Below are 23,528 nucleotides of genomic sequence, written 5' to 3' on the forward strand. Positions count from 1 at the left end.
TTGTGAACTGCTTTCCTCTGCCACACTCTCCCGCCATGGTGTTCTGCCTCATCCGGACGGAGCCCATGGGGAGTGGAGCTGGCTGTCTATGGACTGAGACCTCTGAAACCGTGAGCCCTCAAATCAACTTTCACTCCTCTAGAGTTGTTTTGGTCAGGCCTTTAAGTCACAGCCGTGAAAAAGCTGACTAAACCACCTGATTTTCCCAGTAAATACCTGCTAAAGTTCACCAGTATTTCACACTCTTTTCACCATAGATTTGTTTGCCTGTTTTTTAAAATTATTTTCATTTTGCTTTTTTTTTTCTGATTCAACCTTGTATTTGTAAGATTCATCCATGATGCAGTGTGTGGTTTATTTGCTCTTTCCTACTGCTGTTTAGTGTGAATTCCTACACCATAGTGTATTTACCTATCTGACCACTGGACATGTCAGTTATTTCCATTTCTTGGCTTTTATGAAGAAACTGTTACAAGCATTCTTATGGTCTTGTACACAGCCAAAAATTTCCCAGCATTTGTAATTATTTATATTTCTTTCAGTGATGGAGTTGTGATCCATATATATATATATATATATATATATATATAATTTTTTTTTTTTTACCAATATTTAGTGTTTTTACACTTTTAAATTTAGCCATGCTTAGGGTTTTAATTTGCATTTTTTAAAAAAGATATTTTTTCTAGTTGTTGATTGACCTTTATTTTATGTATTTTTATGCAGTGCTGAATCGAACCCAGTGCCTCACACATGCTAGGTAAGTGCGCTACTGCTAAGCCCCAGCCCCAGTCCTTAATTTGCACTTTTTGATGAATACACACGTTTTGTATTAAGTATGTTTTCATGTGCTTATTGACTCTTTGGATAGGCACTATTCTATGAAGTGCCTATTCAAATGTTTTGCTCATTTTGAAAACTGGATTGTTTGTTGTTTCCTTGTGGATTTGTAGTAATGCTGCATGTATTTTATTTATTCCAAGAGTCCTTAGTCAAGCCTATATTGCAAATATTTTCTTCCAGATTATGAGTTGTCTCAAAAATGTTGACCTTTGAGGATATTTTTCTGGTTGACACTGAAAGTTACACCTGATTATAACTGTCTAACACTCAAGTCCAAAGGACGAAATGGAGATTCCCAGTGTCAGGCATATCCCGTGGGAAGGGGCCTTTTCTGTGAAATCTTCCCTAAGTCCTGACACCCTGTTCCTTTATGTCTCGGAGTGCCATGAGCTCGATTCTGTTTGCACCTTGATCATATCATATCACAATTGGTATCATGTTTGTGTCTGTGCCAGATGATGAGTTTCTAGAAGAGGAGATATATATCCTGCATCTCTGTCTCCAACAACAAGCTCATGGCCTGGCACACATTCCACCTAGTAGTTGCTCAGAAAATGTGTCCTAAACAACTATATGAGTGGGTGATTGAGCGTAGGCGTGGCGTGACCAGACGTTATTTTAAGTAGACACTCCTGGCCATCGTATGCAGAAAGGAGCTGGAGATTTCAAATATAAGTGGCAATTTAGATCATACTGTTTAGACAGCAAATCCAGAGAAAATATGCTGAACGATAAGAGAAGAAGTCTGCATGTGTTTTTCTTCGGTAGCCAAGGGGTGCTCAATCAGCCCGCAGGTAATGATGATGTCAAATTTTGTTAGTGAATTCTCTGAATCTGACTCAGTGACAGATGACAATACAAGACAACAATGACAACAAAAAAAGATATGTCATACAGCCCCAGATGACAAATGCTGACTGAATAGCATAGGTAGGGAGCGCTCAGAGTTGACAGATGGGACATGGCGATCACCAGCAGCCTCAGCGCTCAGCTTGCCTCGTACGATTTTTCCTTGGCATTGAGGTGTAAGCTGACATGACTTTTTATTATGATGATAGAAATATTATTTCAAATGTAAAATTCGAGTAAATCGAATGAGAAAATTGAAAAGATGATACTTGCTATTGCCATCGTCTCTCCGGCTGAGGCTCAGTTTCAGGAGGGAGACTTCAGTGGGAGCTGAAGGCTGCGGCCCCAGAATGGCTGAACCCAGGAAGCTGAGGCCTCTGCGGGGCCACAGCAAGGTGCAGGCTCCTGGCCCCGATGAAGCCACCACCTCCTCAGAGTGGCCACCTCCGCACTCATGCTGCACCCTGTTCTACCCAAGAGCAGGCTCCCGGGACCCTACCAACACTGAACCTTGGTCTTTCTGGGATTTTACACATGGGGTGGGGGATATGGCTTGGAAATCTTCAGGTTAAAATTTTAATTTGGAATTGACAACAATCAGCACCACCACTGAGTTTAATTTTTTTTACGTGGTGATTTTTAATGAAATACATGTAACAGAAAATTTACTACTTTAACTGCTACTAAGTGTACAGTGCAGTGGCATTAAGTAGACTCCCATTGCATACCCGATGCACCGCCCACCTCCAGAATGTTTTCATCTGCTCAGCTGAATTCTGGACCTATTAAACTGTAACTTCCCAGTGGCCCCTTCTCTCAGGCCCTGGAAAGCACCGTCCTGCTGTCTCTCTTTATGAATTTGATTCCTCTAGGGACCTCATGTAAGTGCAATCATACAACATTTGTCCTTTTCTGTTTGATTTCATATAGCGTAATGTCTTTGAGGTTTATCCTTGAAGTAGCGTGTGTCAGAATTTCCTTGCTTCTTGAGGCTGAATAATTTACCCTTGTACACATATGTCACATTCTGTTGATCCATTCATAAAGTTTAAAATCTTAAATTAATTATTCCTACTTTTCCAAAATATTTTTTTACATATTATCAGAAGAAGAAAGAAAGTAGGAAGGTAAAGGAGCTAATGTTTATTGAGAAACTGCTATGTGCCTAGTACTAGGCAATATTTGTTAGTCACTAACTATTTAGGTCTCATGACAGTCTTGTGAAGCAGACATTGTCATACATGCATTCGGTGAGGAAAGTGGAATGATTTGTGCTTGAGTTTCTCTCTCTGCAAAGTTCATTCATCCCCCCGCACCCCTCTGTGCATAAGAGAAAAAAAACAAGAGTGTTGACATTGTGCAATTCTGAAACGTATAAAGTTTAGCTTTGTTTATTCATTGTGGGTGGGTGGTACCATCCACCTACTCTCCATTCCCCTTCCCCAGGCCCAGGTATTATATCATCTAAGTCAGCCCAGGTCTAGCATTATTAAAGCAGAATCATTTTCCTTTACTGAAAAAGCACATAGCTGAATAAGGAAAACCATCTGATCATCTCAATAGATACTGAAAAGCTTTAATTCTTCACATTCATTATTTAAAAATAAAAAAGCTCAAATACTTCTCCAACTGAATGATGAAAGCCAAGTCTCTCAAGCTCAGATTCTTCATCTATAAATGAGAACTACATCTGTCCAAGTCTTAAACTTTCCCTCTCTTTCTATTCAACCCACAGCTTGACATATATGAATTACATTGTCATTTGTTTCCATGATGTTTTACAATCTGGGAAGGCACTTCAGGGATGGGAATACTGAACCCCAGGGAAGAAGGATCATGTTGGGGTGCCAGGAGCTGAACTCAAGACTAACCGGTAACACTGGCACTTGAGCTCGGCTCTTGTCTGAGCCACTAAACTGACAGGGAAGGCTGCTGACAGGCCAGTCAACTCCCACAGAGAAGCCACAACCTGGCCCCAGGACGCAGTTCTGGTTAGTGACCTGAATGTTAGTCATCTCACTCAGTGATCAAATCTGAAGACAACGTAAAACTGGAAAGCGTAACAACATAGCATGATTTTAGGATCCCAAAATATTTCCATAAGCTGGAAACATGACTTGAATTGTTAAGCCCAGAATTTGAATGCCTGAGTCCCCTCACTGCTTAAGCAGAGACTTGGTGGCATCAGTTTTTCAGGACTTCTGATGTTGCAAGTGACAGAAACTTAACTTTGATTGTTTGGGTACAAAAAGAGGAAGATTTTTTGTGGTTGTTGTTGTTGTTGGCTCTTCTTTTTTAAGCAGGGATTGAACTCAGGGGCCCTCAGTCACTGAGCCACATCCTCAGCCCAATTTTTTATTGTAAATAGAGTCAGGAGTTGCTTAGTGCCTCGCTTTTGCTGAGGCTGGCTTTAAACTCACGATCCTCCTGCCTCAGCCTCTCAAGCCACTGGGATTACAGGTGCTCAGCTGTTTTTTGGCTCTTGTATGCAAATCACGGGTGCCTCAGAATGGGGGCTGCTGGGACCCTCTCAACTTGTCTCATTTCTGATTCTTTTTTTTTTTTTTTTCATTTGTTAGGTTTCTTCACGGGGGAAGAACTCTGGCCTCTTAGCAATTCTCAGATTCACATGTTTCTAGGTTAGTCAAAGTGAAGGAAACAATTCTCTTGCCTCTGTTATTAAATTTCCAGGGGTGGGCATGGTAGTGCAATCCTGTAATCCCAACTACTGGAATAGGAATAGGCAGGATGATGTCAAGTTCAAGGTCAGCCTGGGCAATATAGCAAGATCCTTTTTCAAAGTCAAATCTAAGAAAGGGTGTGTGTGTGTGTGTGTGTGTGTGTGTGTGTGTGTGTGTGTGTGTAGCTCAGTGGTACAGGGCTTGCCTAGCATGCACAAGGACTGGAATCCTCAGCACTGAAACAAACAAACAACCAAAATTGCTAGACAGGAATTTAATTGGTCTGGGTCAAGTACGCTTTAGGCCAAATGCCACAGCTAAGGAGGGGAGCAAATAAAAAGTGATCACTTCCTCTGTGCATCACAGAGACAATTTTTCTAGACTGAGAGGAGGTTTTCGATGAAGGGTGTGAAACAAGAATGACTTGGGCCTTTGCTGACTCTAAAGACGATTATAGTTGATAGCTACGTAGGGTTGGTTGTCAGTAAAAATTTCAAGTTTGCCTCAGTGGGGCTCGAGGATCCACGGTGAGGACAGGAAGGTCCTGTCTGCTCTTCAGATTCCTCCTGGAGGATCATATCTGGTTCTGCTCAAAGCCAAACATTGACGATTTAGAAACAGGAGAGTCCTCCATAGATAGGAAGAAACCAAATTTTATCATATACACAAAATGATGCAGTCTCAAAGAATATTGATCTTGGAGAATATTTCTAAAGGCAGGATGGGTGTCTACTGTGTGTCTGAGGAGGCCCTATGCTACCCTGGTGGGCCAAAGCGTCACCAATACCACCTGTGATAGCAAGCCTGCTGTGCAGAGGTGGGAACCTGGGAGACAGGCGGGTCTAGCCACTTACTGTGTCATGTTGGCACCTTCATTAGTGTGTCTAGTGTGAACACGTGAGCGTTTCACAAGGTTGTGTGAATTCCACGAGAGAAGGAGTCAAGTGCTGCCGGCTTGATGTCTGATAGATAGTGGTGGCTTGAGACCTGGTGGTGTGAGTGTTCGTAGACATAACACTTCCTTATGCATAAACATAAGGAAGGCTTTGTCAACCAACAGAGTGACCCAGCATCTTTATAGGTAGTGAGCATGCTGTCCGGGGGTGGTTGAGCAGAGGCTTAAAACCACTTGGATTCATGCAATCCCTCTGGAGTAGGAGGACTTCCGGTCCCATCCGAGTTAAGGAGTCAATGATTCTAGGTCCTTATTCATTTCTTAACTCCTTAAACTATCTTTCAAATTCATATTCATAATTTATCTGTTTTTGAAATTTTAACAAGTAACAGTTTTAGTGATAATTATTGCATTTCTATATTTATAGATAACTGGCACATATGGAGGTGGAATAGCACAATTTGATATTTTCTCATGTGCCAGATTTTTTTTAATAAATATAGAAAATCCTATAGTTATGAAAAACTATTTGTTAAAATTAAATGTATATGCAACTGGGCATCTGTTCTGATACATCAGATCTCTCGAGAAAGAATTTTCTTATCGCTATTGGATAGAACCCAATATTAGCCCAGAGTTTAGGGGCCTTAAGCCTCAGGGCGCCCACATAAAAACTGAAAAACCTTTACTAATTTCTTCATGCAATACACTTCTACTTATTCTGGTTAAAATTAAACTTTCTATCTATAAAAACTGAAAAATATGTCCTACCCCCAGAAAGTTACAGTGGGAATTTTTTTCCCCCTCAATGACAAGACTTCTGAGTATAAGGCATGGGGTGGTGGAAAGAGTCAATGAGATGTGGGTATGAATTCTGGCTGTCTTTCTACTGGTGTGATGTTGGGCAGGTTGCTTAATAGCCAAGAACCTTCTTATCCCACCTGACAATGTGGGGCTTATGTCTTAGGTGGATTGTCAACAGAATGCCTTGCACACAGTGGGCATTTTAAAAGTTTCACTCCTTCTTTGTATGAGCCTGTGCATTTGGAAACAATGGCGGGGATGGTATTGAGATGGAAGTAGTCATGAAGCCATACCCTTGCTGTGATCCAGGGCTTTCTAAGGGCTGAGTACCGTCTGAAGCACCTGCAGCACATCATCTCTTTTAATCCTCTCTACAGCTCTACACGATGCGTGGCAGCAAGACTGCTTTATAAGTCAGGAAACTGATGCTTTGAGAAGTTAGTGTCTTCAAGGCCCGATGGCTTGCAAATTGCAGACCCAGACCTAGAAGAATGAGTAGCATTTTATACTTAGTATGGATCATCTTCTCATTGCCCTTTGACTCGGCTGGCGATGTTTCTATTTTCATGTGGCTGGATTTTCATGACCTGCTGTCTTTTCATGGCCAGAAGTCCCATAGAGTTTGAGGGATAGGGCACTGACCAGGGACTCCTTCCCACTCCGATGGTCTTTAATCTCCCTCTAGGTCTATTTCTGCCATGTTTATGTTTGCTATGGTATAGAACCAAGAATATGCACTTATTATTTCAGACTGTTAATTTGCATGGACAAATGTTCCAGGCAATATGATTGAGACAAAATTATGGGTTGGTATCCCTCTACTTGGAGGGAGTTTATTTGGGGTCTCTTGTGCCCTCCCCTCCACCATGGTCATGCCCAGATGTTTCTGTTCCTACTAGGACACCCAAGGTAGCCCAGGGCAGAGTGACTGCCACTTGGAGCCTGGTGGTCTCCCATGACCCCTCAGAGCTTCTGGAGGTGCCTGGGATAGCTGTTATGGGGTTTAGAGAGGCATGGCTTTCAGTGTTCACTGAATGTCAGTGTTTAATTTGCCAGCTTCCAATTTAAGCTTATTTTTGAGAATTCAAATCTCCTTTCAAGCAAATTAGGTTAAACTGCTTGTGATAAGGGAGCTGCTTGACCTTGAATCATTTCCCTTTTTCTATTTGAAAGAGAGATGACAAAGGGGTTGACAGATATGATTTAGCATGCTCTGGAGAAACCAGAAAGAGCTTATGAGTGCAAATATATAGATCAGGGACAAGTAAATAAAGAAGACACGGTGGGATCATCTTCAGAACGGGACCAGTTCATACTTATTTTTTTTTTTCCTTCATGAAATGTCTAGTGCCATGCAAATTTCACAGTATGTATTTTATTTTTTTTTAATGGAGACAAAGTCTCTTGATATTTAACAGGATCTAAAAAAAAATTTAGGTAGGCCATGTAAAAATAATGTGCACAGAAATTCTAGAATATCAAGAGTCTATATATATATATATATATATATATATATATATATATATATATATATATATATTTATATATATATGTACCAGGGATTGAACTCAGGGACACTCAACCACTGAGTCACATCCTCAGCCCTATTTTTTGTATTTTATTTAGAGACGGGGTCTTACTGAGTTGCTTAGTGCCTTGCCATTGCTGAGGCTGGCTTTTTACAGGTGATCCTCCTTCCTCAGTCTCCTGAGCTGCTGGGATTATAGGTGTGTGCCATCGGCCTGGCAAAAGTCTGATATCTTACTTAAAATATAGTTGCACATTTTTTTATTTTTAAATTCAATGATAGTTTTTTCCACTGTCCATACAGAAGAAGCTGCTCTCAGGTATACTCTTCCCTTGTCTCTAATGTCACCAGAAGGTCAGCAAAGAAAGCCACTTGGTATGCTGTTCTCAAATTGGAGACCAACAGCAAGAGAGCAAAAGACATACATGATCTGACAGTCATCCAGGCCGGTGGCGCCCAGGTGGAACACGTCTCTGAGTCATCAGGCTCCTTTATAAAGCAGACTGCTGATCCTCACCCTTGGTTTTGCAGATATCATAGCTGTCCCTTGGCATCCATGTCCCCTGTGAATACCTGAACATATGGATGTTCAAGTCCCTTCTATAAAGTGGCACAGTATTTGCATATAGCCCACGCAATCCTTCCATGAACTTAAATCATCTCTAGTTCACTTATAGCAACTAATACAATGTAAATGCTGTGTAAATAGTTGTTATGCTTGTTATTCAAGGAATAATGACCAAAAAAAGTCCATAGATGTTTATTACAGATGTAATTTTTAAAATTTAAAAATATTTTTGGTCCACAGTTGGTTGAATCTGTGGACATGGAGCCTGCAGGTACAGGGGCTCTAATTGGTCAAAAGGCCTCGGGTTGCACGTGAGAAACGCCTTCCTAATGAGCTCCCAGGTGATGTGCTGCTTCCAGTCTATAGACCCAACATTGAGAACCATCAATCTATAGCAGCATTGTCCAATAAATATACAACATGAGGCACATAAGTCTTTTAAAATTTTCTAGTAACTTCATAAAAAGTAAAAAGGAACAGTGATATCAATTATAACAATATTTTACTTAACCTAAAATATCTAAAATATTATCATATAATATTTTGTAATTAAAATATGTATATATTTTCTTTAAAACTATTTTATATTAAATTCAAATGCTATCATTAAAAGATCTAAAACACTATCATTTTCTTACTAAACATATAAAAATTACTAACAAAATATTTTACATTATTTTTATGTGAATTTTCAAAATCTGGAGTATATTTTACGCTTCCAGCATATCTCAGTCAAGACTAGTCACAGTCTAAGCATTTTATGACCATTGGCTATTGTATTAGAAAGTGAGGAGCAAATATTCTAATAAATTACATGGCAAAGAAAATGCTTAGAGATTATGAAATCTCCATATTGGGTGCACATCAGAGTCCCTTGGGGACTTTTAAAAACATAATCATGCTGAGGTCCCAATCCCAGAGAATCTCATTGAGTAGGTTTGGGATATAGGCAATAATATGTTTAAAAATCTTCCCAAGGAATTCTAACGTACAGCTAGGTTTCGAATCTCGGGGTTAGGCTGAAGCCCTATAGGATCAACTGGGACAATAGTGCAGCACTCATAAACAAAATGGCCCCATAAGATTATGTCACCTAGTGACATCCTAGCCATCTTAGTTTGCGTAAGCACACTATACAACATTTGCAGAATGATGAAGTCATCTAACCACACACTTCTTAGAACATAACCTGTCGCACATTCCCTTTGCAAAGGTCAAAAGGTAGGAACACGAATACCAAGAAGATCTCTGCAGCTCTGAGCAGGCACTTTCTGGAAGAGGATTCTATTTACTTCTTCTAATGCTGTGAGACTGGTATGGGTGCTGTTTTGCAGAAGGTATAGCGGCAATGAGGAAAGATCAAGTTGTCAGCCAATCAGTGAGGCTGGAGTGGACTGGTCCCCCAGTTGCCCTGGAGACCAGATTCCAAGACCCACCCCAAGGTGTCATCTTGCCCACTCCTGTGGTCACTTGGTTAGCTCTGGCTCCACCGTCCTCCAGCCAGGACTGGAGTACGCTCTCCCTTGCCCACTTGTTCAACTAAACACAGTTTCCTCACTTTTAGAGAAAAACTGAAACTTAAGTTGCATTAGCATAAGCAAATAGAATCAGTGGCTTTTTTTTTTTTCCACAGAGGATTTAGATAAATTTCCAAACATTTGAGGTTGGTTAAAAACAAAAACAAAACAAACAAACAAAACCCGAGATGATGAAAATGGACTGCCTGTTTCCTCTTACTTTTTTAGTTTAAAGAGAATTTCCTCTGGGTCAGCATTTGTATTTGATTCTTTGAGTTGATAAAGATGTCCACCGGGTGACCTAGATGCTTTCCTGACCTTGACTGAGGCTTTGGGTTCCAGTTCGGAGAAGTTGCAGGCTACTTCCTGCGAGGGAGCTCAGGATCAGGAAGGGCGGGATGGGGCTGGTGAATGCGGTCCTGGCTGCTAGGGCCGGCAGAGGGCCCTGGGCTCCCTGGGTACCACTGCTCCTCGTTCTCTCATCCATTTAATATGCACTCTCCCTAGCCGACGTGTTTGGGGTCTTCTGTGATGTCCTGTTGTATAGAAGTTGGGGTATTTAATACATGTTTTGCATTTTAGACCTTCAGACACACAAACCCTCTTTTGTCTCAACTCACTCTTTTCTCCTTACAAGTTTTAAATCTCGATTCTGTCTCTTTGAAACCAAGAATTGTAATTACATTCAAATGTCTCACCTACAGTGTTTTCTTGGCCCACTTTTCATGTATTTCAAAATCATTAAACAAGACAAAGTGGAAGTCTCGGTCGCTCATTGATCTGCCCTCAGCCTCTCTCACATTAATGGTGTCAGATCAGCTTTCTCAAGCCTATTCTGTGGGTATCCTTGCTGTGCAGGCCATGAAAGTCATGTGGAAATCTCACTGCCTAGAGCCTCAGTCAGAGTATCTCCTTGAAAACTTCTATTTTTGAATGCTGGATGCAAATAACAACAACAACAACAACAATAAAAACAAACAAACAAAAAAACCAAAACACAAGCAAACAAAAATTTCTGTTCATGTCCCTAATTCTTAAAATTTGTGACAGATGGTTGGAATAAAGGCATTTTATTAAATTTTAGCAAATGGGCTTCATGGAGAATCTGAGGAAGTGACAGGAAAGAAGAAATTTTAGTGGATACTAGTATGAACATTTGGCCAATTTATACTAGATTCAATTCAACAAAAAAAAGAGGACCTTGTTGCACTCATACATGGCTGGTGGGACTGCAAATTGATGCCACCACTGTGGAAAGCAGTATGGAGATTCCTCAGAAAGCTTGAGATGGAACCACCATTTGACCCAGTTATCCCACTCCTTGGTTTATACCCCAAAGACTTAAAATCAGCATACCACAGTGATGCAGCCACATTAATGTTTATAGCAGCTCAATGCACAATAGCCAAACTATGAAATCAGCTTATATGTCTTTCAAGAGATGAATGGATAAAGAAAATGTGATATGTATACACAATGGACTATTACTCAGCCTTAAGGAAGAATAAAATGGTGGCATTTGCAAGTAAATGGATGGATCTGGAGAGTATCATGCTAAGCAAAATAAGCCAATCTCCCAAAACAAAAGGCCAAATGTTTTCTCTGATATGTGGTTGCTAATTCACAATAAAGGGGGAGATGTGTGACTAGGGAAGAATAGATTTACTTTGGACTAGGCAGAGGGGATTGAAAGGAGGGGAGAGGGTTTGGGGACAGGAAGAATAGACAAATGAATCAGGCATTATTACCTGTGTCCATATATGATTACACAATGATTGTACATCATGTACAACCACAAGATGAGAAGTTATACTCCATTTACTATGATGTGTCAAAATGCATTTTACTGTCAAGTGTAACTAATTATAACAAATAAAAAAGGGGACCGTGTGTTGTGGAGAAAAATAGCCCCTTTCTGAAGGTGGGTGGCTAGGTCTGGTTGGATTGGGCAACTCACAGAATCAGGCAAAAGAACTTGCTCCCCAAACTGTTCTTGATACCAAAGGACACAGCGATGTTCTCATCAGGTGAGTTTGGGAACTCAAGTGGACCAGCCGTCCAGGGCTGACTCAGTGGTGATGGGGAGAAGGGACGTTTTTCAGTGTCATTGAATCACCCAAATAGCAGAAGAACAGTGTGCTTCGGGTCTAAGTCCTCTCCATCCCCCAGGGAAGACAAAATTTCCTTCTGCAGGGTAAGATGCTGAATGTGAGTCCCCCTGAGGTCTCCCAGTTTTATTGAGTTGAGGCCTCTGAAGCTGGGGGTGTCAGGTGTGTCCCCCTGTGTAGTACCGTAGGAGGCCATCCACAGCACTGGGAAGCTGTGCGTGCAACCCCGTCAGCATCAGGCCATCATCTCCAGACGTTTAGAAAGAGGCTCACACAGGGCTGGTCCCAAGGACCTCCAGGGACAGTGGTTGGTGTCTGTACGTTGGTTCCCCCGATGCCCCTCAATGAGGAATGGCCCATCTCCCTTTCCCTAAAGCCAAATCAAAGATGGAGCTTCCAGGAAAGCAAGCAGAGAGCTCTCCATGTCTTCTGATGTGGGGGCAGTCGAGGACTCTAGTGTCCGCTGGTTGGAGCGGCACAGAGTGAGGCCTGAATTCCTGGGGAAGGAGAAACACAAGATGGGGTCCATCTGAGGAGCCAGGCTGTGGTCTTCTTAGCAAGTGTCTTTCCCACCAGGCCACCTGAAGAGGTGATTTTACCCAACAGAGGGACAAGCATTTCCTTCAAGGCCAGGAACGAGTCGGCTCTGAGAACTTATTTGAAAGCAATGTGACAGGAAATGCCAGGTTGGCTTCTGCGGCATCGTACAGAATTGAAGTGGCCTAGTAGCCTGGCTGCATAGAATACAGCTTCAGTTTACCCCAAAGAACAGACACCATGAAAGTGAGGACATGGTTAGTTATGTAAACACTCTCGCTTTACCTAAATCAACTGTCCCTAAGAATTTCCAAAGCTGTCACATCAATTGTATTGTACTAGGAAGATTTGTCCAGCAGAGGTATAAGGGATGGATCAGAGGACCTGGAAGGGTGACTTCCTGCCCCTCTCTGGCCTCTCCCTTGACTTCTCCCATGCTCAGATGTCCCCGTGTGGAGTTTCCAGGATAATCTCACATGCTTCAGTGCTGTACAAAAGTTACTCCTTAGTTACCTGAGCTTCACATCACCTGAAAGAGATCCTCAGCACTAAGAGGCCAGGGACCCATCTTCCCTTTGGTAGTTATGACACCAGGACAGCTCCTGTCCCAACACATGGGCTCTGGAAAAGGTGGTTACAGGATGGATGAGTCACAATTCTGCCACTAGGACTGGGAAGGCCTGGCATTCTTTGATAATTGACTTTATTTGGGCTGCAGTTTTCTCCAGTGTAGAAGGATCGGACTCAATTCCTAATTTTCTTTCAAACTACCCCTCTAATTCAGTAAATGCAAGAAAAGAAGAACCAAGCAACAGAAATCATCAGATTGCCAAGAGTTGTATACACCATCCAGTGCAGGAGAGGAGTGGGTCCCATGGGGAGAGCTGATGTCAGTAAGGAGTGACAGTTGGGACACTTGAGAATAGCTTTTCTGAAACACATTTATCTGCCACGAGGAGAACATATTTAGTGAAGGATCTTTGTGTGTGTCAGGTTCAAGTTGGAAGCTTGGGAGTTACCTTTATATACATGATAGAAGTTGAACGTGAGGTTGCTTTGAGAGAAGCAAGCAGAGTATTAAAGAAAGGGTTTGAAGATACATGGTGGGTCTGCATGTTGGAGGAAAGAATTTTCTATAAGGAAAGGACAAACAAGGGCAGGGTGTGACTCAGAGAAGCATCACCCTGTAAGGACCTGAAGACAACATGTAATTCCCAGGATGTTTTGTAGAAACCAATGATCCAGTGCTTGCAGTTTAAGTAAGAAACTGAGGTCTAAATTTGGATCTACAAACTATTCACCACCCCATGGATTAGTGTGACCTCCTTTGTTACCACTGCCCTGCAAAGAGCTATCACGCAGGCCTTAAATTATCTTCTAACCTTTGCAGTTATCGAGACAAAAGTATGCTAATTATTTTGAGTAGATTTTCAATGGATTATTCCTAGGGCAGGACAAAAATAAGTGATAAAGGGGTTGATAAACTATTGTCCATGCCCAAGACCATAGACATGTCTCCAAACTGGTATTTGATGTCATTTTGCCACATGGATGGGGCAACATCTAGTTCTTCAAAGAAGAAACCCAAACCATTTTCTTGAGCAAGCAGCACATGGAAATGACACAACAGGACCCTGACACTGAAGTAGGCATGCCGTCACACAGCTCCAAGACCAGAGAAGGCCCCACATTGGCAGGGCCAGAAAACTAAACCGGGACATGAGGTGAACGAGATGTTTTTGAGAGGAGGAAATCTGGTAAAATATCTTCAAATGCATTTATCAAGTATTGTAGAATTATAGATTTCTTTTTTTTTTTTTTTTAAAAACAGACATGGTTGTCCACGTGCTTTGAGGCGACACCCAGTAACTTCATAGGAACCGACCGGAGTATTGATGAGAGAACACACCCCCATATTTCTTTGGCTTATCTTTAGAAAGGGACAACGTCTATCCACAAGACCTTTGAGGCCCAGGCAGAAAAAGATGGTCTATATTGTGAAACCTCTTTTGTATATAGGCTGAGCTGCAATATCGAGAAATCCACCGACAGTTTGAAAATTGCTCAGAATGTAGGGTGTGCATGAAAGCTGCACTGTATCAAAGACAGAATCCAAAGGACACGTTTTTTCAAAAGGGAAAAATGGCCAGCCCAGAGCACCGTGGACAAATCAACATGAAAACAGAGGCTGATATAATCGCGGCTAAAGGAACAAATGTTAAACATTCTCCCTTCAACTCAGCTGGCCTATTGTACCTCTGAATACCCAGGCTGACAAAGCCTCCCTCCCTCCCTCCAATTTCAGAAGTGTCAGACAGGAGACACAGTGCCAGCAAGAGAGCCTTCCCCATCTCTTGTTAGCTAACTGCGGTGTTTTGTTCCGCGGCTGCATGTCTGCGCCAGCCGACACTGTGTCAGTCATAATTACCACCTGTTCGCGCGCTCCCTTCAGGTCCCATCACCTCTGCAGCATTAAGCAGCCAGCGGCGGGAAGCGGTGTCGATGGCCCAGGAGCAGCGACTGTCAGGCTCTGGGTTTCAGAGGATAATTGCTGCCTGTGCACAAATAGCCCTGGCCTCTTTCCTCTTTCCCCTCCTGAATTCAGGCAGGAAAAGACCCAACTGCACGCTCGCTCCAACACCAACTCGCATTCTCCCAGCCGGGGAGATCACAGGCACGTCAAATGTCATTTTCATGCCATGCATCAGATCTGAACTCACACAGACGTGTCATTCTGTGGCAAAAACAAAATTTTAAAAGTTCAATTTAAAAAAAAAACAACACAAAACTGCATATCGACGGTGACCTTCCTGATTTTCAGTGTGGCACACTTTGTTTTTATTTTTAATAGCATCATTCTCTGGAGTTTCGATTGGAGAGATCTTCATGAAAATGATGTTTGGATCACACATTTGCGTCTTTCCCCATGCATTCTAATGTCACGCAGGACAAATATGGATAACACTAGCCAGCATGACTTGAGGACTTCGCCTGTGACCGGCACTGTGTTAAACATTCCATCCTAAACACACAGTTGAATCTCCACAGCTCCTCTATCGGGTAAGCACCATCGTTATTCCCTCGTCCAGCTAGTTCTTGCATGTGTTACAACTCACCTCAAATATCAATTGCTCAAGGAAACCTTTCCTGACCTGTCCCCCAGTTTGATCTCGATCCTCTTAGGCATTTGGTTCTTCTCAGCTGGGTCACTCTTACTAAAGAAACTGCAACTATTGATGTTATGTCTGTTCTTATGTATGGACCGGGGCCCATAAATTCCCCAAATCAATTAGTTCCCTGAGTTAAATATCTTCTAAGTCAGAACTAGTTTAACATTTGTATAATTATTAACAAGAAAAAGGTGATAGGAAGGGTATCACCTCTGTGCCTTTATTTTTTCCCCCTTAAATTTCACAAAATCTCAGGCCTTTGGTGTTAAAAGTTATCCTGAAGTACCAGTGCTCATGATGGACATGATATTATCCTGACAAGAGTAGCACTTGGAATTTTTAGAACTTCAGATTCAAGCGGATGGATTCCATAGGTTTAAAACTGCGATGCTTCTGGTCAGAAATAACCAAGGTTGGAGTTATTTTGCCTTTTAGTAATCTCAGCCAGGCCAGGATGGAATCCTGTTGGGTGGTTCCCAAAACTATCCAATCACGATAAATTGCTTGGAGAAGTTTGCAAAAAATGAATCACAAATAAACAGAACAAAACAAAACACATTTCCTGGTATCTTACCATCAACCAATTGAGTCAGAATGTTTGGAATTGAGGTCCAGGAATATAATTTTTTTTTTCAAATTGCTCTAATTTTGATGATCAGCTGTTTTGGGAAGCAATATTATAAGCCCTAAGGGGGTTAAAAGCCATTTGGTTTAAGTAAGGTATGCAAACATGGAGAAGTTATCTTCTGAGTGTGGACATGAGGACACCAGTGTGGATAAAATATAGAATCACACCTATAGTATGCAGCAAATGAAGAAGGAATAGATATTGTTTTCAGGTCAAGGCACAATTTGAATAACCTGGAGGACTTTTAGACAATGCCTGAACCCTGAACCCATGCTTACCAATTAAATCTGAGTCTTGACTCTGAGGAGGGCTCAGGCATCAGAAGGCTTTGAAAAGCAGCTCAGATAGTGCAGCAGGTTGGTGGTGGGACTAATAGCACATCCAGGAAGGCACTGGACTCTTTAGGAATCATCACATCCTGCAGAGAGAGAGCATCACCGCACTGACTAATGTTTCCCAAAGACTTTCCTCAGAACCCTGCTTCCTTAAGATGCTCTGAAAACAGAATTCTGTGAGCAAGTAAATTTGAGAAATGCTGCTTCTGGGTCTATCTTTGAGACCTATGTGCATGCTACCGATTGCTGTGTCTGAGTAGATCTGTGACCAACAACTTTTCACTTGGTTTAATCTGAGGGTTTTCTGCAGAAACCACTGTTTATTTTCATAGCATTTGCTAGCATCCTGATCAGCTCCAGTAATGAGTCAAGGTCAAATGGATGAGTACTGGAAGCCTGTGAGTGGCGACATGAGGCTGAAGGCCCTCTCTATTATATATTTGGGTGGAGAAATCCAGGTCTCATAATTCCAGTTGTTATACTTTAGTTTTAAATGGATGGGGTACAAGAGGCTGATGGAGACGTACCTCTATTGATGTGAATGAACTGGGAACCTTTGTTCTGTATCTCATGCATTAGGTCATAGTACAATCTTTAATGGGCCACAGAAACCTCCTCTCCCCACTTTCAACAGAGCAGAAAACCTTGGCATTGATTTGGGAGCCAAAATGAATTTGGACTTTGTCATGAAATCACTCTGGTCATTGAGTCCAAGATTCAGGCATGAAGTCCCAGCAGAATTTTCCAGTGACCTTGCCTGGTTTGGCTCTATCTCCTTGCTCCTCCCTCTACCCTGAGAACAATGGTTACTCTTGCCCTGTCAGCCAGGCTTCTAGGAATAGAGGTCACATGGAGCCCAGCCTAGTCATGCTCAGCTGAGCCAGGTCAGCAGTGATACAATATGAGCAAGAAATAAATGTTTATTGTAGACTAGGAAGATTTGGGCATAGTTTATGTCAACCAAATATAATCTATCTATAAATGTTATTTGGCAGTTGATTCAAAGGAACCAAATAGCCCTCCCCAAATAAGGGCTAATCAGGGAAATTCATATATTAATATTAATAAATTGGTGTCTTTTTTTGCATGGTACAATGGAACTGTTTTGTTCATGTTTAATAAAGAATCCTCTCTTTAATGATCCACACTGAAATACTTTACGCATGAAGTGATACAGTGTGAGGACAGGGTAGTAGGTGGGATAAGAATGTCCAAGGGGAGATCACTGTGGAAACTGCATAGTAGACAATTGACTGTTCACTACATTATTCTATTTTTGTATATGTTCAAAAATATATATACAATAAAGAATTTAGAAAATCAACATTTTCAAAAACTATTCTCTATAGGTTGAAAATTGGTGGAGTACCTTGTCAGGATTGTTATAATCTAATTTTATGGTGGTGCCAATGAGCCATTCCTGCTGTAAAGAGTCAGCCAGAGAGATCTAATAATTTCCACCATGTAATTATTATCACTGTTTATCTTGGTAGAAACTGGTGCATATTGCGGTTGGAACACTAAGAGAGAAATGAGATCTAGGGAACTCAGAGGGTAATTATCCTTTTTTGAATATTGACACACTTGCATGTTTTTCCAGACGTAGATTTTGTGTAGGCGAAAGCTATTTGATTATAAAAGATCCGGTTTCTCTAAATTTTTTGGAGGTAAAAACTTCATTAATTAACATCAAGGAAAATGGAGCATCTGCTACTTTTTTGTCAACAGATTTTAATAATATTGAACACTGCTAATTGGACAGAACTGAAATATAGCTCTTTGTATGTTAAATTAAGATGGTTTCTTCTGCTATTTTTTTCTTCTAAATTTTATTTAAACCTTGACAATTCAGAGTTTTCTCAACCACTTAAGTCAAAGTGGTTTTGAATACTTACAGGTAAAAAGGATTCATGTCAAAAACACTGTTGTTATTGTTGTTGTGATAGTTACTGTGACCTGGAAGGAGAAGAAAAGCAAATGGAGCTGCTAATATTCCAGTCTTAGACGTTGCTGAAGTCAGAAGACGGAACAGGGACTTTTAATGGGATTGAGGACAAATTTCAGATGCACTCTGGTTGAAAACCCAATGCAGCTTGGCTGCACTAGAAGGGATGGTGGTGGAGACAGGGGAGACCTAACTTACCAGCAGATGGCGAATAAACCAGAAAGAGATAAAGGTAAGCTTTGGGCCCAGTTAATCTCAGCTCTTATTAATGCATCAAAATCAAAGTTACCGTTAAATGAATCAAAATCTAGTTTGATATACACGAGGAAGTGGACTAGCAGGATGGAAAGGAAGAGGAAAACGGAGCCAGAGAGCTCAAGGTCCGAAGTAGACTTCATGATTTCTTCACTGTGTGGTTTTGGGCAAATGATACAAAAGCACCCGCTCAGAAAAGCTCAGCCCTGGCTTTTTCATCTGTGTGATTGCAATGGGAAGACTTAGCACGCAGGATGCAGGGAGGGAAAACAATACAGCAGTTAGCAAGGTCTCTTCCAACTTCTTGTAACACTGGAGAAAAGCTTCCAGGTTTTCTTGTTTTTCAAACATTGGCTTTCCTGCTCAGTCCTCTTGGATGTTCTTAGTGTCTGCCCTGGGTTGACATCAGATGCCAGGTCCGTCTCCTGCAGAAAAGCATCCTGACCATGGACAGTTCATTTCAGAGATATTGGAGCTGAGAATGTTGCTCATCCTAAGCAGCTTCTGAAAACCCTGCACCCAAGTGACTTAAATTTCCCACAATCCATGCATACGAGGGGAAGTACCACCCAATGTACCACCACAATGCCTCAGCGCTCATGCTTCATTTCCCTACCCCCCAGGACCAGTTTTCTTAGGAAATGGGATTCTAGGCCACCTGGATGACTATGCATGTTGTATACCTCACAACTCCAGAGAGTGCTGTCAACATGAAAGGTGCACTATGCAGTTCACTATGTGCCGTGGCCTTGGATTTGTAATCCCTCTTCTGACTTAAGGTTTTCAGTACTTTCTCAGCAGGGAAGCTTCCCCGGAGGTCTCTCCAGAGGCTCCTTGCTGCACATCTCAAGGCTCTAAGGTGAGTCCCTTGGTCACAGAAAGCCCACAACTGAACTCCCTCCTCCTGTGGAAGACGGCCTCCTGCCACCTGGTGGTTGGCAGAATCTCTTGCGTAACGAAAGAGCTCTCACCCAAATGGAACTGTCTCTAAACCTTGACCCAAATTCCAGTTACCCTTAGTAATTTTCAGCAGCAAAAATGTGAAGAATCCAAGAATTGGTGGGCTATTCATGCAGAATTGAACACAGATGAATTCTTTAAAATGACGAACGGTATGTCTCAGAACACTGAAGCAACTAGATTGTCATCACTTTTCTTTGTGGTCATATTTTGAATGCTGGCAAATGCCTAGCTTACAGAATTGGGATTTCTTTCCTCTTAGCACAACAGGAAGTGTTACCCATAAAACAGAGATTGATTTTGCATTATTACCAGAGTTATACAAAAACACAGTTGGGTACAATAATATTTGTGACAACAACCCCTATAGATTTCTAATAGCCTCGGTTCTGTAATTGTTCATTCAGATGCTCATGTCAAGAAGTGTAGGTGACAGCTTTAAGGTATGTTGACAACTACGTGTCCTGAAAGTGCATGTCCCTTGAGACTCAGAGTCCACAAAGTCATGATCATTCTAAAATACCTACCACCCCAGAATTCTGCATTCCTTCCAGATGATAATTGGTAATTGATTTTCCTCATGGGGACAAACAGGTTTCCTCTCTTCATATCATGATGAAACAGGTTTAGGGTGATTGTGAGCCTTACACCATTGTGTGGTGATGAGTGATAATGAGGAAGACCTGGTGTGGTTCTTGGTGGATAAAAGGGACACAAGCATGTGAGTTTCCTCTGATACCGACCAGGACCCGGTGAGGTAGCCGCGTGATGGTTCTTCCTTCCCAGATGAGGAAGCAGAGATCCAGGATGTGAGTCTATTCCCTGTGTCACGTGGGCATTCTGTGACTGCTTAGTGCAAGCCAGGGACTGTCCAAGTACCTGAGGATACAGCTGGTCACAACAATGCCTCCCTTCAGGGAGCATGTCTCCAGGTTACCGAGACATTAGTCTTCCAAAGCTGCCAGGACAGGACTGGGTTCTGAGTAGCAGACGTGTGTTTTCTCTCAGTGCTGGAGGCTGGAATTCCAAGATGGAGGTGTCAGGCCTTGGCTTCTCCTCAGGCTCCTCTGAGCCCAGCTGCCTTCTCCCTGGGCCCTCCAGGGTCTCCCTCCATGTGTGCACATCCCTTGTGCCTTTTTGCGTGTCCAGATTTTCTCTTACAAGGACACTGGTCGGGTTGGTTTGAGGTCTACTCTCAAGGGCTCATTGTAACTTCAAATTCTTTAAAGGCGCTGTCTCCAAATAGAGCCACAGTCTAAGCAACGGTGTCCAGGGCTTCAACATGAGAATTGGGGGGACACTATTCAGTCCACAGCACCCGCTAAAATCACCCGAGTGGTGGGCACTCAGGTCAGGGCCTGGCTTCTGCTTTTCTCATCTACCATCAGATCTCATTGCCGTCTCTTATCTGCCACACTAACTTGCATTGTTAGGACAAGAGGGGCGTGTGTGTGTGTGTGTGTGTGTGTGTGTGTATGTGTGTGTGTGCGCGCACACGCGCATGCGAGCTGCTATGGCCAACCTTGGCGATAAGGAGGGTTTGTACTTCGGGGCTTGGGTAACAGTTTAGGGTAACTGCTCTCTCCAAGCTGGGCGCCTGGAACTTTCCAACTCATCCTTCAGATCACACCAATTATTCTTTCCCCTTCTGCTCTCAGCTCTTGAACATTTGGTTTCTTCTTTATCTCTTTCGAAGATGTCAAAACTCACACCATTTAAAAGTAGTAGCTTTAACCATTCTTTAAACTAGAGCTTCTTTTTCTTTTACTTTGGGATTTTTTTCTTTGATAACTTCAAATGCTTCCCCTCTCCACCAGGCACTTAGTGCTCGCCATTGCTTTAGCTTTGCAAATGCATTAATAACAATGTGCTGTGTTTACCTTTTTAAAAAATCAGTTTAACTGTGCATTTCTGCCTGCTATGCTGTATAAATAGGGCTATTAACTGAGTAATATTGTTTTTTTTAATGTCTTAAGAAATCCTATTGCTATTTCTTTCAATGTTTCTTCTAAGCACGGGCAGATTGTACAACTGAAATTCCTGTTCTGTGCTCTCTGTCTACTGACTGAAATAAATAAAAGACAGCTTTTGCGTTTGGTAACCTTGAAGTTCTTAAGAGTACTTTTTCCTCCAAGGCAGGGTAACTGAATGTTTTCAAGTGACTTAAGGAGACAAGAGGAAGTGGAAGGGGGGTGCGTGGGAAGTAACCCTGGCTTTTACATGAAATAATACCAGAACCTGGGATATTCATTCAGAGCTCAGAAGAAGTAAGTTGAAGTGAGGAAGGAAATAAAATTATAATTTAAGATGCAAATAATGTAGCATTCCTGTGTCATAATGTAAACAGAATCTCTTACTTTTCTAGTGTATTCAGTAGCTCCATTGTGCTTTTCTTCTGCAAGAAGAGCAGATGACTTCTTACAGGTCCTTTTCTGTCCTAGAAGAACCAGCTCTGCACACAGGGCAGCCACCTCAAGGGTAGAAGAGAAACACTATTCAGTAGAAAATAATTGTACACCTTTGGTGATGAACAGAAAGAGAGATACTGAAGTAGTAGAGGCTGTGATTCATGTAGATGAATTCTGGCCTAGCTGTTAACTACATTTGTTGTAATAGTAATTTCTAAATGTCCTTGCTTCTGTTTTAATAAAAACAAAAATAGCATCGTGAGCACACAGGACTGCATTTCTCATAGACCTTGCTAGTTTAAGGCCTGAAGGTTTTTAGGTAAATTATTCTGTGGTGTCTTTCTTTTTATAGGATGGAAAAGTTCACGTAAGCTACCTACAGTGACCTTTTGCTGTCTAAATATTAAGCAGATGCTAATCTAAATTCCTGAACCAAATAAGACAGGATGTTATGAGACCAGCAGGGGTCAGCTAGCTTTTTCTAGACAAGGCCAGATGGTAAACATCTCCGGATTTGGGGATCTTGTGGTCTCTCTTCACTCACCTCCACTATCCGAGTGCAAAGGCAGCTGGGACGGCCTGGGAACGAAGGGGTGTGGCTGTGTTCCAAGGTGACTTTTGTTTTGAACACTGAAATTCAAGCTGCACACAATTTCCACAGGTCACAGGATATTACTCTTCTTTCCACTTTGTTCCAACCATTAAAAATATTTTAAATAGTACTTGCTTTCAGACTGTGCACTCTTGTTTGCTGTCTCCTGGGACAAAAGAGGCATCGGTAGGTGAATTGTGGCGCAGAGGGACATGTTGCATTATTGATTTGAATTGGGGAATTAAGGTAGTGATTCCACCTAAATATCAATCACACTGAAATATCTAGATGATTTTCTGCCAGGGATATTCTAAATCTACAAAATGCCTGCATCTCTGGGATTAGACTTCTATTTACTCTGTGTGGGAGAGTCTTAGTTTATCTCGTGTTGCTTGAACAGAATACCACAGATTGGATAATTTAGAAGCAAAAGAATCTTATTTGGCCCACAGTTCTGGATACTGGGAAGTCCGAGGGCCCAACGCCAGCCTCTGCTCGGCACCTTGGAGGCTAATATGGGCTTGGAGATCACAGGCGTTGATAACAAACCCACTCCCCAGTCCTGAGCCAGCTCCTGTAATAGTGGCCTTATTCCATTCATTGTGGCCTCTTAAAGCACGCTCTCCCCAACAGTGTTGCCCTGGGATTCAGTTTCCAATAGAAAAATTTGTGGGGACACATTTGAACTCTACCAGGTAGGGAAGTAAATTTTTTTTTTATGGTCTCTAATTTTTCTCTAAACCGTATCCCTTTCCCAACACCCTTCCTAGGCTGGTTCTTGGATCTTTTCTGAGAGGGCTGCAGAGACCCAGAGGTTGGAGGAAGGACAAAGCTGAGCTGCTCGTAAAGAGTGTGGATGAGAAGACGGCGTGTGGCGCAGATTGCTGTGGCAGGGACTGTGGGGT

General features: G+C 42.0%; 1 long non-coding RNA gene across 1 annotated transcript; it reads left to right on the forward strand.

The window, feature by feature from the left end:
- Positions 1–723: 723 nt before the first annotated feature.
- On the forward strand, positions 724–21,724 carry LOC120889171 (uncharacterized). Its single transcript, XR_005733049.2, has 3 exons — positions 724–760; positions 15,182–15,390; positions 18,410–21,724. It is a non-coding gene; the product is annotated as an uncharacterized LOC120889171 (long non-coding RNA).
- Positions 21,725–23,528: the final 1,804 nt, after the last annotated feature.

This window comes from Ictidomys tridecemlineatus, chromosome 8 (assembly GCF_052094955.1).
Source record: "Ictidomys tridecemlineatus isolate mIctTri1 chromosome 8, mIctTri1.hap1, whole genome shotgun sequence".
Classification (NCBI taxonomy): domain Eukaryota; kingdom Metazoa; phylum Chordata; class Mammalia; order Rodentia; family Sciuridae; genus Ictidomys; species Ictidomys tridecemlineatus.